Source organism: Kogia breviceps, chromosome 5 (assembly GCF_026419965.1).
Source record: "Kogia breviceps isolate mKogBre1 chromosome 5, mKogBre1 haplotype 1, whole genome shotgun sequence".
Taxonomy (NCBI): Eukaryota; Metazoa; Chordata; class Mammalia; order Artiodactyla; family Physeteridae; genus Kogia; species Kogia breviceps.
This window is the reverse complement of record NC_081314.1, coordinates 111,690,866-111,707,629: the sequence shown is the minus strand read 5'-3', so window position 1 is coordinate 111,707,629 and position 16,764 is coordinate 111,690,866. Positions and strand designations below refer to the sequence as shown.

General features: G+C 34.8%; 1 protein-coding gene across 2 annotated transcripts in view; it reads left to right on the top strand.

Moving 5' to 3' along the window:
- Nucleotides 1-16,764, top strand: part of CADM2 (cell adhesion molecule 2) — a 1,088,281-nt gene that overhangs the window by 850,523 nt on the left and 220,994 nt on the right. The gene's annotated exons all lie outside the window — the stretch shown is intronic.

Here is a 16,764-nt window from a genome sequence, read left to right as displayed (position 1 = left end):
TGTTAATCATTGTTTACTCTGAGCTGTAGGGAAACAATCAAAGATTGCCTAAAGTAGAGATCACAGGGGCATTTTTCATTTTGGAAACTTCAAGAAGCTGTGCCAGGTACTGTGAACCTGTAGGCAAAGCAGAGCCACAAAAACTCTTAAGTGTGAATTCTGAATGAATTTTGCTTTCCCTGTACATCAAGTGTCTTTTAGAGAATTGTAATGTGTTTTGTTTGTTTTGATTGTTGTTTTTTTCTAAGGAACCTCATGTACTTTATCTTTTACTACTTTTCTTAGTAAAGGAACTTGCAATTTGATTCCTCAGGAGAATTGTAGAGACCTTGTTTGTAGCTACAGCAAGTATATATATAGATTCCTTGCTTATAAAAGACAGAGTATAGACTTATTTTAATATAGTGTATTCTCTCTGGGCATCAAATTCTAACTAGTGAATTTTCCCTTTAATTAGGTCTTTCCATGTTATTCCTTTTATTTCTACTGAATGTCATCATATTTCTAGTTAAATCCTGGCTATAAAGCACTGCATGTGTTTAAAATCCCTCAGTGAAGAAAATATTTCCATACTACTCTCATACAGGCAGATATTTTAAATGTCATAATTGCCTACAAATTGTCGTTCTGAAAAAAAGTGTGTTAGTTTTGAGATGCCAAATGGAATCAAAATGATGTTATTGATTTGTAATGAAGGTACTGAAGCACACTGATAGTATCTGACCTTTTATCATCACTTATTTAAAAAGCTCTCAAGGGAAGAAGAGAAAACTCCCTTTAAAGAGAGAAGTCCCTTGCTAGTGAAGTGCATTTTGTCCTAGAGTGGTGAGCTGAGAATAGTCAAAGGAAAAAGCCCAGAAGGTATGATTGTAAAAATGACCATTTGCCACTGGTGTAGAAGGTAATTTAGTCCAGTGAAAGAAAATAGGATATTAGCTCACATATAGCTTCTGGTTGTGATTTCTGCTACCTTCTGCAGACTGCTAACAATAATTAGAAATTTTTAGAGGCAAACTGATCAAGGCCTAGAAGATCAGGCTTCTTCTTCAGATGTCAGTAGTGGAGGTCAGGATTAATTTGTTGCTTTAAAATGTGGAAATTACTCTCCATGTTTGAGAGCAGTATGTGGCACCCCTTAACTATATGATAAAAGGGGCCTTGAATTTCACTGTACGTGTGTGACATAAAGGATATCTATTTGGAAAGATTTAATGGGCCTGGAATAGAGGGTAATAGAAAGCGAATTGGAGTAATTTATGTTGTGCACCAAAGAAGGTGGTCTGGGAAACTTCAAAGAGGATCCCTCTTTGCATGACTGAAACTGAACAGGCACGTAAAAGTTATCTTCCTTTTGCATGAAATTAAGTATCAGTCTATTGACTCCAGAGTTTATATCTGTAAAGATTTTGATATGAGCAAAGTGGCATTGATACAGCTGTGTTAGTGGCGAACTAAAGCAAGGGAGCAAGTGTAGTTTAGATAACAGGCAAAGGTATTTCAGGTGACTTCTAATTAACCCTTTGAGAAGGAAACAACTTGTTGATCATGATTGTCATCAGAGAGACAGTTATCTTCCTCAGCTCTGAAAATGAAGGAATGAAGGTTTCCCTTTCCATATGGTATAGTTCAATGATTTAAAAAAAAAAGCAAATGGCAAAAACAATGTACTGCTCTCTGGATTGGTTACTAAAGGACATTTTATGATCTGAGATATGATAAGGGATATGTACAAATCTTATTTGTTTTAGAATATTCCTCATGCTTCATACAACACAAAATTAACATAGCTAATTACATTCGATTTTATGTTTATTTAGTTAAATTTGGGGATCTGTGCTTCATTCAGTGACATGAACCAATGCCATAAAAACAAAGTGAAGATGAGCATGCTATTTAACTGAATTATGTAACATTTTCCTGCTTCTGAAATAGAAACCCATCTAAGCATTTATAATAGCCTTTCTCCTTTTGCCTAAAATTCCACTAGGAAAAGAAACTCAGATACAGAAAAATTCCACAACCTTAAGGAAAAATAATTCATTGTGGTAGGTTTAAAGTGTCAGAATTTGGATGGAGCAAAGGGAGCAAGTGAAAAGAGACACTTTTGTACATAGCATTTTTTGGTTTTATTTTTGTTTTTGTTTTGCCAAGTGCATGTCAGCTATGTCTTATCATCATTCTCTGGAACTGACTGATGTGCTTCAGCAATCATTTCTGAGTTTCTTTACACACGAGAATCTTGGACAAGAACAAGAAGCATTTCTTAAAAATATCTAAGGGAACTCCGACACACAATAAACAAACTGTTTAAATAAAACATGCTCTAGTCTGTTGCTATTCTGCAGGCATATTTCCTTAGGGTATATTTTTACCATAAAATGTAACTTCTGAAATTAGACTCTAGTGAAAGGTAACCATTTTAATCAAAATATGCTGGCACCCTGTCTTGAGTCATATTAGGAAATTATTTTACTGAGATACTGTGATAAAAGAAGATTGAAGTAAGTTGTCTTCATGATAGCAAATTCTTCATATAGTTCCTTCCTCTGGAGACCTTATAAGCCATATCTTACTGGTATAAGGTACACCAACATCAGTTCACGGGGATATTGTTAGCATACATAAGTCAGATAAAATGGTCATTTAGATAAGCTTCAAGTTTTTTTATCTTTCTTTTTTGACAACTATATTTTATAATCACTTCATCTACGTGCTCAGTTTGAATTTTGAGTGGCTGAAGAACCAGTTGAAGCCTAATGTCCAGTATAAGAATCTCATTGCAGCACTTAATAGCTATGTGAATTTGAACAATGGACTTGAAGTTTCTGCATCTTTAAAAGAAAACAGAAGCCAAAGTTTTGATTTCATGGATCATCACAAGCTGCTTAATCTGCAGGTCTCAGCAAAACTGAAAACGTGTGGCCCTTTGTTCAAAATTCATGACCAGTTTCATGTTAACAACAGCAGAGCATTAAACACACCATTGACAGCAGACCTTGAAGCCAAGCGTGGAGCCCTTCTAAGCACAGAGTTGTATGACCCAGCTTGGAATTGTGAAGATTAAATGAGTTTGTAAGTGAAAGGACATAGACTACTTCCTAGCAGATACTAAGCACTCAAAAATATTTTTAATAATGTTTTTTACAATTTTTTTTTAATCTGCAGTGCTCTGGCTATATTTTTTCTTTCTTTTCTTTTTTTTTTTTTAAAAAAAAGAACTTTAACTTAACTTATATTTTGTTTTTGTTTTGAATTTTTAGTGCTATTATAAGTAATAACAAAATACTGTCTCTGACAATCCAGGCAGTCAACCGATGGTGTTATTCATCCCAAGGAGATGTACAGAGTAGGGAATGGTGTCAGGTAGAGCAGAACCCTGTTTTGGTACAGGATTTTCCTTTGGAAGATCTTTAGAAAAGAACACTGTGTTCATGGGATGCTGGATTATAGAAAGATTACTTAGACCAAAATTCTGATATCCAGGACTGTTTGGGGCACAAGTGATGGTAACCCAAGTTTTGATACAGGTACACAAAATAGGAATTATACAGTTTGGAGGATTAGGATAAAGTTAGGCCTCAGAATCAATTGTAATCTTAGACTTAAATGCTACTTGCTCTCTCTTTTTTTATATTGTTGCTTTTTTCTGCTTATTACCTTCATGTTCTCAAAGTAGTGACTGGCTTGTTGAACATGAAAAAAAAAGGCTCCCAGGAACTTGTGATGTTTCCATCATTTGCCTTCCAAGAACAGAGAGGGACTCATTTCCCATTTTCACATTATGAAAAAGGTTTAAGGGAAGAGGTATGATTCTGTTGTATTTGGTCACCCAAATACTACACCCAGGACTGCTAAATTATGGTTGGGCTTGGGGATGATTGCTAATAAGGTACAGACATGAGTTTTGAGAGCTGAAGCTGTGTCCAGAGTATGGTAGCATTGTGAAGCCAGACATGCTAACTAAGTTCCAAAGAGAAACTATAATCTTCTCTGAAGAAGAGAGAAATTAAGCTGGAGATTTAAAATAGCAATTGAGTAAAAATTGGAAAAAACAGTGTCAAGTCTTGCCATTACAGCATAGCATAGAGGAGGGGGAAGTGCTAGGTAAACCAGAGTCTATAGTAATTAAATTTATCAGAAATTTCAAAAGTTCTTATTAGAAACTTACTACTGTTGATAGATTGCTCTAACTGTCCTCCTGTCACTGACTCTCCATCTCTGCTCTGCCTCCGTATCACCTGGAGGAGATTTTTAAAATACAGACATATAGGGCTTCCCCCCTGAGATTCTGATTCAAATGGTTTGGAGCCTAGCTGTAGCAGAAGTTTAAAGATCCCCCTGGTGTGTTTGATGTGCAGGCAAGAGTGAAAATCACCAGGTATTTGACTAAATTACTTCTTATTGGCACCTGTATAATATTTTTATATTTGTATAATATATAAAATACTTGTCATAGACAAAAAAAAGCTTTTTTTCACTCGGTTATAATAATAGAATAAGGATGGGGTTATGAAGTTGACTGAGGTGACTTAGATGGTACAAATGTGAATAAACAATTATTGTTTTTAAGGAACTTATAACCTACAGCTCAAATGTAATTGAAAGACCCTTATAGCAAATCCACTTAGGGGTGCTTATCAAAATTTCAGATGCCTTGGACTTAACCTGACCTACTGAATCAGAACCTCTGAGGGTGGGCCCCAGAATATGGATTTTACCAAGCTCCTCTCTTAAACATATGTGCATGAAAGTTTAAGCACCAATGGTCTAGGGCCACATGCCTACTCCTCACAGCTATTTTTCCTGAAGTAAATCTAACAGCTGAGATTGTAGTACTTTAATTAGCATTGCTGCTCACCTGGTGACTATAATTTATTGTGTAGCACAGTGCCTGGGAGTAATAAAACAATCTGCTTTGATTTGTTTTTTTCCTCCGACTAGCTGCATCAACCTCTTGTTAGTTATTGAAATAATGCAATGTCCCCTCTATTTATTTAAAGGTAACTACTCTGGATTATATGGAAATTGATATTTTTATATACCCTTGTCCCTGCTGTAATATTTACAGTACTTATTCTAATTGGCTATATATTTGTTTTCCTCTGTACTTAGGTCTTATGAAAAAAAAACTAATAATGAATAATGATAAACAATGAAAACATTGGTTATTATTCTGTGCCCTTTTTCTGTTTTAACCTTGGGACTGTTTCTTTATACTGGCAATTCTGTGGTATATGTTATGGAGCTCAATGAATGCACATTGCAGTTGGCATACTTACGTCATATACAAGATTCAGCTTTCTATCTAATTGAGATTAACCAAGATGAAGGAAAAAGACTGAAAGAATAAAGGCAATCATATCTTATATCCATAAGTATGGAAGTCAGGGTCACTCATTTCGACAATGAGAAGGAAAATATCAAATTCCTATGTCTGTGCATTGCTCATTCAGGAAAAATACTGAATTTAGTTACCATTTCTTAGATTAAGTAAATGGCTTTGTACTCTTTACAGATCTTATGAAATAGTCCATCTAGTCAAAAAGAACCATTTTATCTTTATCATTTGAGAGTTCCAAGTAATTATGGATAGTAAAAGGGGGGCAATAAAAGATAGTATCATTTCTTGCCATCTCTTTTTACTTATGGAGACATATTAACTAAAATCAAGATTCTACTAGAAATTGGGTGTTTCAAATTTCTCTTTATTTGTATATAATAAACCAGTGCATTCTATGTTTTAGCCTTTTTCTGTAATTACTTGAATTTTATTCCACGTGTCCTTTTTTGACAGCCATGTTTCTTTAGTTCAATACATGTTATCAAGCATTCTTTGACTGTTCCTATTGCATCAACCTTAATTAGCTTTTGATTACTGTTAATTTCACAGCATTTTTGTTTTAATAAGTTACATCAAAATGCTTTCATTTCTGTTGCATCAAGTTTAATTAGTTTTTGAGCCTTGTTTCTGTTTTCCTTTCCATTTTTAGAAAAAAAAATGACACCCACTTTCTTTGTTTTTATGAGGATATCCATGACTTACAACTTGATGTTTGCCAGAAGCCCTCACCTAAAACTTACAATACAAAGTGGTGGTAACTTGGCCTTTTCATTTGCATTAGGAACGTTCACACAGACTTACATATTTACAGTTGCTTCTGATTATTAAAAAAAATAGTAAGCTTGATTTTCAAGTCTTAAAAGGACTAAACTTATTTAAAACAATTATAGGGTTCTCACTGGCCCATCAATTTAGCTAAACTGTTGAGTACTTCATGTAATCAGTTATATGACATGAAATATCTGTATTCTTTTTTCAAAAATTTATTGTGCATTTTGTCTTGGCAAACCAAGATGTTACTTACAATATCCCTTAGGATAAAATGATATCCAAATTACTATTTGTAACTGTATACTAATGAGTTATGATTTTTAACATGTTGAACATATTTACTTTTTAAATAATATGTATGAAAGTATAATACATTATACATGCATATCATAAATATTGTTAACTCCTGGATATTTTTTTATGTGACTTGAACTATGAAGTAGGTCATCTCTGGTAATTTAAAACTTTTAATTACTTCTCCCCCAGAAAAAATTAATAAATAAGAGCTAAGCGACTATGCATGCAATCATTCAAATATCAACTATTCTGAATTGGTTTGTAATATTCTATATTACAATCAATATTGTAGTAATTTTATTAATAACATAATAATCAGTATAACATAATTATTGGGGTTCGGTATAAGAAAAGCAAATGCCCAATTAGAGAATTGATTCAATTGAATATTATGTTGTAATCACTTGTTAACATGAAACTCTTCAGAGAAAAAAATTGACAATTGCAAAACTAAAAATTGAGCATTGCAGGTAATTGCATCCATTTGGCACATATTTAAATGCATTTTCCAGTTCCAGGCTAGAATTATTTATGGAAGGAGGGAAAGGGGAGTAATTATAACAGAAGAGAATTTCAAAGAGAAGGAGCTACAAGTCTAGTACCATATGAATGAATTTACCTTGCTTAGAAAATATGAAGCCTGGCATTTGAAGGAGCTTAAAGAGTTCATCTAGACCTAACTTCTTTCTGATATTTTTTAAATTTTATATTATTCTTCCAAATGCTCCTTCAAACTTTGGCTATTCCTATTAGAGAAAACTTGCTATCTTTAAAGGCAGTTCATACTATCTTCAGCTGATCCTGAAATACTGGTTTTAAGCTAAAATCTGTAATGCTGTCACTTTCTTACTTGCGTCCTAATTTTACCGAATCAACCCATATGGGTGGTAGTTGATGGGGCCAGGGAGATAAATCTAATTGCTCTAGTACACATTAAATAATTAAGGTTCAGAATAGCATGATATTTATCTAGGTTAACATATAGAAATAAAGGTAGTATATAGCAATAGAGGTAAATGCATGTAAAAGTTTTCCTTGTTTCATATTTAGGCAGAGAGTCATAGAATCTGTCTTCCTTTGATTGATGTTAAAAATGACTCTAGTCTTTCAATTTCATTGATATGCCTTTATTAAGAAGCCCTTATAACAGTGTTAGAAAATTTTCAGGGCATGTGGTTTGTAAAATCAACAGTTTCTGTCTTGTAACTAATTTTAATATATGTTTATTTTCTATAATAAACCCTTCTTTCACACACACATTACTGGCATGTTATGCCTTTTACATTTTTTTATATATTTAATTGCTTTAATGCATATATTTTCCAATCCTGCAGCTGCTGCAGAGGTTAAAAAAAGTCTACCAAGAAAACATTCACGATGAACCATCCTGATTAGTGCCTCTGCTATTGCTCCAGAGAAAAACAAATTAGCACTAGAAGGAAAATCTGTTCTGGGAAGTCCCACACTGCTGGTGTTATGGCCTGTTCCCACAAGAGGATTGAATAGAATGGATCCTTGTGACTTCCCAAATGATCCTGGCTGGCAGCCTCTGGGGATGAGGAACAACAGCTGAAGTGATAGAGAAAATAAAATGTTCTGCTTGAATGCAAGCTATGTTTGCCTGCTTTCCCCAACCCTCTTTCAGGAAATGTTGCCCTTTCAGACCAGGACACCTGCTATTTTTTTTTTTTTTTTTTTTTTTTTTTTGTCAAAGCTCTGTGGCAAAAACTAGACTTAGATCAATGAGGTATATCTTCTTGGGTCAAATAATTTCCTGTTCATGGTCACTTAAATTCATCTCAAATATAAATTTCTTTTAGAAAGCTCTCCTATATACTAGGCGCCATCACATGTCTTCTTGGCAAGATAAGAGAGCAGGGAAGCCATGTCTCTACACGCCTTGTTCTCTGCAAACCCTAATGAGGAACGGAGGATAAAGAGAGGATGTCACATGTGTTTTAATTCAACCTATCTTTCTTTTTTTTTTTTTTTTTTGCGGAACGCAGGCCTCTCTCGTTGTCCCCTGCATCGGCAGGCGGACTTTCAACCACTGCACCACCAGGGAAGCCCCAACCTCTCTTCTGATAATTGAACTCATCCTTACGTCTCTTTTTCAGTTGTCGTGATTTTGCCCTTACTGTTAACTTCTCACACAAGGCAGGATTATGATTCACAAATGGTTATTGATTAATTACTTAGATATCAAATTCATAAATTATTAGAGTAGATACTGTACACAAAAATTATTTAGCATTGATCTCTATACTTTAAATAGGTTAAAAACTGTAAAAAAGATACATAATTGTGACTATCCATTCATATAGCAACCAGTTGTAGGTGCTATCTGTAAGAACAAAATATAAGTGGATAACTGTAATTGTGTACTAGTAATACCTATGTACATCTGCAGAGAAAATGGAAAAAGTAAATCATACAACTACGATGAAATGTTTAGTATCATTATAGATTTGGAAGCTGCTATGACCTTTACATAAACTAGAAGCATCTTTTTTAAAATGCATTTTGGAAAAACATGGAATAATAACCAAAGTATATTGTTCTTAGATTATATTGAGATCATATTTATAAAACTGAGAAATCTTATGTCTGTTGAGATAATTTATTTTGCTTTTTAGCTTTTTAGCTAACATGGAATCAAAATACTAGCAGAATCATTGACTTCTAACTATAAAGTTATCTTGATCTCTTAGGACATGCTTTCTCTCTCTATCTCTTTCTCTCTCTCTCTCCCTCTCTTCTTTCAGTCCTTAGTGTAAATTTATAACAGGATATATGGTAGTTCTTTAAATTTTCATTATGAAGCAAAAGGTTAATTATCCCTTTAAAAAATAATCCTATATTGTTTTACTATTTAAAATAAGATACAATACAAAGGCTTTTTTAAAGAACAAATATTTAGATAAGGTTTTCTAACCATTCCGTTATCTTGACTTTCAAACATCATAAATATCTAGTTTGACTTTCCCACATCTGTTTAATATATGTGAGGAAAATACCCTCATAGAATTGGGGGGGGAGTGTTAATTCACTATAAGCAGGATTATCATTAATAGACATTTAAGCTGGCTTTTTGCCCAAGCCCAGCAGTGCATCTGAAGATCACCTCAATCCTCCTGGTAAACAGCAGAAGCTGAAACTCCAGGAGGAACTCTAATGCAAATGTGCTTTATAGCTTTACAAAAATTAGGCTTGAACAAGAGTTTCTATTAGAAATAGTTCCAGAAAATGGTTCACGTGTGTGTGTGTGTGTGTGTGTGTGTGTGTGTGTGTGTGTGTATTGAGGGCAGTTAATAAAAAACCAAACCTGATATTCTTAGTTTAGGTATTAAACATACTCCCAATCTTGCCCTCCTTCCCATGCACATGCACCACTCCCACCCAGTAAGTACAGGGTGTTTAAGGATTCTGGTTTTGTTGCCAGACCCTCTGGGTCCAAGTCCCAGCACCACCTCTTTATAGCTGCGTAACGTTTGACAGGTAATGAGCTCTCTAAGCTTTCGTTTCCTCATCTCTCCAAAGTGGGTAATAATATTAGTAATATTTTCCTCATAGAGTTCTTGAGAGGAGTATAGGAGCTAATCCAGGTAGCAGGGATTTCTGAGCCTCAAAGAACTTTTTCTTCAGATAATAATAGTTAATTACAAAAGATCACTTAATTAGTTATCCTGAAGAACAGGCTGTGGCTTGATATCGCGAGTTTAGAGTACTCTCTGTGTTTTGGTGTCCTTTGGCAAATTTTTGTCATAATATTTCCTTTTTTAGCTCTTATGGAATAAAGAGAAACATTTTTAAATAGAGTAAAATCCATAAAAATATAAAGTCATGTTTGTTTCTCTAGTTTTAAGGGATTGATATAGTCACAATGAAAACTCCTAAAGTGAAGAGGAGAAAAAAAAATTAGGAGGACTGAATTGAAAAAGAGTATAATATTCTGTTCAATTATACTTGGAAAAAAATAAGTGAAAGGCTTTCTGAAGTAAATATTCAGTTCATCAATGATTCAAATTAACTTTTGTTTTCCATATATTACTGTATATAAAATAACCATAATTGAAAAATGAATCTAAAGTATATGCTTTTCATGGTAGGGTCTAATCTCCTAATCATTCCTGACATTAGTATATTAATAATATATGCACATATGTGTATACTTTACATAATGAAAGGCGCTAAATAAAACAAATCTTGAGGAGCAGAGCTACTTTTTAATTGGTCAGAAATTTGGGTGGAGGGCTTCCCTGGTGGCACAGTGGTTGAGAGTCCGCCTGCCGATGCAGGGGACATGGGTTCGTGCCCCGGTCTGGGAAGATCCCACATGCCGAGGAGAGGCTGGGTCCATGAGCCATAGCCGCTGAGCCTGTGCATCTGGAGCATGTGCTCCACAACGGGAGATGCCACAACAGTGAGAGGCCCATGTACCGGAAAAAAAAAAAAAAAAAAAAAAAAAAAAAAAATTGGGTGGCATATTTAAGTCTCTTCAGGGATCCTTTGTTGGTGGTGGATTTGTTCTTGACTTTGTCTTGGAATCAGGCTTTACTGGTGACTCCAAAGCCAAGGCCCTAGCTAAGGGTTGGCAGAGGGTGGCTGGCTGGACAATATCAGGTCCTGCCTCTGTGTCACTGGAAAGGGGGAGATTCCAAGTGATGAGGAAATCAGAGGCCATCCTTCCCTTAGGAGAGGGTCAGAGGATGACAGCAAATCATTTGAATTCTGAAATTTTGCTGTTACTCCCTTATTTTATATTAGGTGTCAAACTTCAAAACGCAAAGGGTCATAAGAGTAATATCTCTTACTAACAGAGATATGATTATATTTTTAGTGAAAAAATATGGCTTTGGATATTTTTTTCTAGCCTTGCATTTCTATTTTCAAATGCTTAATTTAGAATATTCAACCTACGTTGATTTACTTCATCATTCAACCAATATATAAGAAGCACCTACTATACTCTAGGATGACTGAGAAACAGTGCTATAGACAAAAAATTGGGAACAGGTAGATTTTTTGTTGTTTCAATTTCTTATATTCCTTTTTGGTACTATCCAAGTTGGTGATGTCCAAAATACACGGGTTAGAAGAGTAAGAGGGTATTCAGCCAAAAAGACAGAATTTTGAGGGTAAATAAGTACTTGCAATTAAGCAGAAATGAAAATACAAACTCAAGACTATGTGCCTACTTTTCCCTTTGGCTATTGTCACATTGAGTGGGTATAAAAACAGAGTCTTCCCAGGATGAATTTAGGATTAAGATGGGATCTGCTTGCTTAGTATGGGATCTGCTTGCTTAGTTAAATTTTGTTGTCAGAAGCCTATGAGCCAGAATATTATTTGCAAGTCATAGTGTATTCCATACCAGCACCATGGTCTTTAAGGGACCTCCTGATGTCCTTTAGGAGAAAAAAACAACAGTAATCATATTGATATTAACAGTATGCCAGCTTGTTAATAACTTCCACTCTGGCATAGTAGCTTAAACATGATAGGATTTGTTCAAAATGGTGATTGTTTCTCCTATGAAGATTTTTTTTCTCATTACATACTAGCTAATCTCTACCCCAAAGCATTATCTAGACTGGCTAGGGTAGTTAATAAAAACTGAGTAGATCAACTAGGAAAACAATTTTTCTTAGCTCATTCTTCCATTAAAACACAAACAAACAAAAAACTATAGACTTACAGTATTGGCACCAATTGAATTATCACTAATTTTTATCTCAATATTTTATACATTAACTCTCATCCTCAATCTTATAGGTCAGAATGTTAGGAGTGACTTTACAAACATTTTGCTTATTTCCTCTATTACCGTATTTAAGAAACACATCTTTAACTAGATGCCTTTCACATTTTTTATTTGTTTTATGCCATATTAAATATTCAGCATATAATATTTCTGGAAGAAAATGATTGAAACATAAAAAAATTTTAAAACCTGAATTCGATTTCTCAGTGAGCTATTTTGAGTTGTCTAATACAATTTAAGATAAATTTGTTAATGGAATAAAACATCTTTATAATAGTATATCTTCTGGAAATCATTAAAATACGGATAACTTTATTATATATATAGTGCATGTTGGCTTTACCTTGGGTTCTTTTGCAGTCATAATAAAAGGTATAGTGCATCTTATTTCACTATTTTTTCTAAATAGTGTTTTTTAATAGTTTTACTGAGATGTAATTGACATATAACACTGTATAAGTTTAAGGTATACAGCGTAACAGCATAAATGTTTTGACTTACGTATATTATCAAATGATTACCACAGTATATTTAGTGAACATCCATCTTCTCATATAGATACAAAATAAAAGAAAAAGAAAAAAATTTTCCTCGTGATGAGAACGCTTAGGATTTACTCTCTTAACAACTTTCATATATAACATACATCAGTGTTAATTTTATTTATCATGTTGTAAATTATGTCTCTAGTACTTATCTTATAACTGGAAGTTTGTACCTTTTGACCTTCTTTATGCAATTGCCACCCCCCCACCCCTCACACCTCTGGTAACCACAAACCTGATCTCTTTTCCTATGAGTTTGTTTTTTGAAGTATAATTGACATACAACACTATGTTATTTCCTGTGCATTGATATTACTATATGTTACAAAGCAATCACCACAGTGAGTCTAGTTACCATCTGTCACCCATACAAAGATACTGCATTATTATTGACTATATTTCCCACACTGTACATTTCATACCTGTGACTCATTTATTTTGTAATTGAAAGTTTGTACCTCTTAGTTTTCCTCATCTAGTCCACTTATTCAATATTCCCCCCGGATTGGAATAACTAGAATACACAGAATAACTAGAAGAAACTATGAATATTTTTAAAAAATTTTATTTAATAAACAACTTCACTTGCTTACTATGTGCTAGACATGGTCTACTTTATTTCGTCCTCATGATCAACCTGGAAATGGCGTCTTTTATTAGCCTGTGTTACAGATGGGAAAACTGAGCCACAGAGAATTTAAATAACTTTACTAAATTCACACAGTTGACAGTTGGCAGAGTCAACATATGAATCCAGGCAGTCTATACTTCTCAGAGTCTCTTTAGTAAAAATTAATCATATGACCCAAAGAGATGAAAGCAGACTGGGGAATGTAGTCTCTGCCTCCCAGAGACAATTCCACAGAATGGTAGAAGACCCCGCATTTTAGGAGGACAGCCAGCCATCTGTTCACAGTCAGATTACCTAAACGTGAGCCAATGCTTACTTATGCACAGGGAAATGCTACTGGCCAGTTCTTGAGTAAAGTCAGTCTCAACAGTATTATGAAAGATCAGTAAGATTGTATGCTTTCATAGAACTGTATGGTTTTTTTTTGTTTTTGTTTTTGTTTTTTTTTTCGGTATGCGGGCCTCTCACTGCTGTGGCCTCTCCCGTTGCGGAGCACAGGCTCCGGACGCGCAGGCTCAGTGGCCATGGCTCACGGGCCCAGCCGCTCCGCGGCACGCGGGATCCCCCTGGACCAGGGCACGAACCCGTGTTCCCTGCATCGGCAGGCGGACCCTCAACCACTGCGCCACCAGGGAAGCCCAGAACTGTATGGTTTTAACAATAATCGTGCTGTTCTCCATTTGAACAATGACTGTTACCTCGGGAAGTATATATACCACTGATGACTGAATTTGTTATCTATCTATCTTCTGAAGGATTCTAACCCCAAATGAATTCCTTTTCATTAAAAGCAACACTCTTGTTTTATAAAACATATTTTGAATTTCAAAATAACCTTTTCCCCCCAAATACTTCCAGCTTCAGAATTTGGCAATAGTCACACCTTGTTTAAGAGCGTGATTGGATCATATAGCATGCTCAGTTAAAAATAGACCCTGTTAAAATGCTTTCTGTATTTTTTATCTGGTCAACTCACCAGGAACACAGTTTTGAGTGTCAGTCATCATGCATAATCCACTCCAGTTGAGGTATGTATTAGCACCAGGATTTCCAAACTAGGGAAATTATTTGTTGGTTTGTTTAGTTTTGTATCTATGGAACAGTTTTGGGCCTGACTTTAACAGATGTTCCCCAAGGTGAGATGTGTCCAAATTTAATACATACTATACTCAAGAGAGTATAATGAATTTAATACGTACAGGACTTCTCAGAGATGTTGCTCTCAGATGCTCTTGCACACAGAATATGACCAAGCAAAGGATTTAGCAGGCAGATGTTTCCGTTTGGAACACACTAATCCACATGAACATGCCTGAAGGTGTTTTAAATTCAGGATACCATCAAGAGCGTTAAGGATGACTGAATCTGTAATAAGGAATAAAAACTTCCTTATTTTATGGAAGTTTTACTTCCATATACTTATGGACAGTATATTTTACTGTCCATTAACTTAATTCTTCCCAAATGTTTTCATGTCTTGATCAGATAGAAAATGACAATATTTATATGACACCTTGTGGTAAATAGACAAGACTGCTTGTGGCTGGAAGCTGTGGGTGGAGAGACTCTAGCTCTGGAGGGCTGAAGGAATTATTATCTCTGTGTTGGTTAGTCACAGTAGAACAAGTGGTGGTTCCCAAAGAAACCCAGGCAAACTCTTGCACAGCATGGCTGTGTGACTGCTCTCTGTGCTGGTTTATTCAAATGCCATTTTCCTGTCATGATGCATCAGTCACAGTATGCTTCACTCTATGCCTTGTGTGTATCTGTTGTGTCTCTGAATTATTTCAATTTGCATAGAGTTCTTACTTATTGCATCTTGAAATGCTGAAGGTTCTTTTTCTTCCGCCTGCTGCGCAGCACGTGTGTGCACACACCGGGGACATTCCATAGTGCCTCACGTGACCTGCAAGTTCAGTTTAAATATAAGTTTTATCTTAGTGTCTTGAGAAAGCTTTGTGAAAGCAAAGATTCCTTCCAATAAGTTCTGCACAAGTGTGACTGCCTGCTGTAAAACAGGGAATGGAATATGGTTACTGGGAATAATGAAATGGAGTATGGTTACTCTATCTTGCTCATCTGAGCCTTGGTGGTCTTATACTGGTGGCTGAGGCCTCCTCCGGCACATTGCAACAAAAGGAGGGCCATTTGAAATCCTTTGAGGAAAGGGTCTTCTAATTTGATCCAGTTGAAAATACTCCTCCCTTCACAAAACTTGGATATAATGGTGCTTCCAATGTAACCCTCAAAATCCGTCCTCCCCTGTAAACTTTTTAGTAATTTTATGTCAATTTTTTTATAGAATATACTAAAACATTTTGATTGTGTTCACAATAAAATTATGGTTTGGATTATTTTGTGCAAAAAAATTTATAGTTGAGTGATCTGTCAATTTCATGTTTAAATTTAGAGTCTAGAGGACAGTTGTGACCTTTTGCAATTGTGTCTTATGATTAATTTAAATAAGCATAGGGAGGTGAAGATTCTTCCCAGCTGTGACTTCTCTGTTGGAGTCATCTTTCCTAAATTGCACACAGTTATTGTATTTGTCTTTTCATGTAAAATCATTTTATAAACAAGGGTGAAAGTTCAGCCACTTACCATGTCCCCAGGTTGTAAAATAACTCATGTCTCCTCTTAAGAACTAGAATAGATTTTATGATCAAATCTTGTATCACTTTGTAAACTCCAAAGGTAATAAAAATACTCCTATTATTCTAGTTACTTTATCATTTTTCATTAATTTAATTTCCACTGTAAGCACAGCTTAATATAAATTTCCTGAAATCTGTATCCTACTATCAAAGGTTTTGTCATACAGCAAAATGCAAATTTTAAGTTAGATATCAGAAACTAGATACATGTTTACAGTATATACAAAGCAGTATGTACAAAGATAGTCAGATTTGACAAAAATAATATTAAAAATTAAGTCTGTCAGTACCTCTGACTATGGAGCTCCAAAACCAAGCATCTGGTTTGTATAAATCCATGTTTACTTACAGCGATGTTATGATTAGTATGAACTATTTCTAATATGAGCTGGTTAGCCAATTAAAAAAGTAAAAATAAAAAATAATTCTTAAAAAGGGTTTTTAAATTATTCAGCTGCTTCTAGTAAAGTATATATTTCCTATAGCCAAACCTATTTGTTCAATTCCATTGCCATCCTATTATTGCAGATTATTTCCACTATCACTTCAAAGTGATCTCTGTACTTCTGGGTATGTGCTTTTATTTTTTTATTTTTATGTATATGTGTATGTATGTATGTATATATGTATGTATGTATTGGCCGCATTGCGCAGCTTGCTGGATCTTAGTTCCCCAACCAGGAATTGAACCCCGGCCCACAGCAGTGAAAGCACCAAGTCCTAACCACTGGACCGCCAGGAAATTCCCACTTTTATTTATT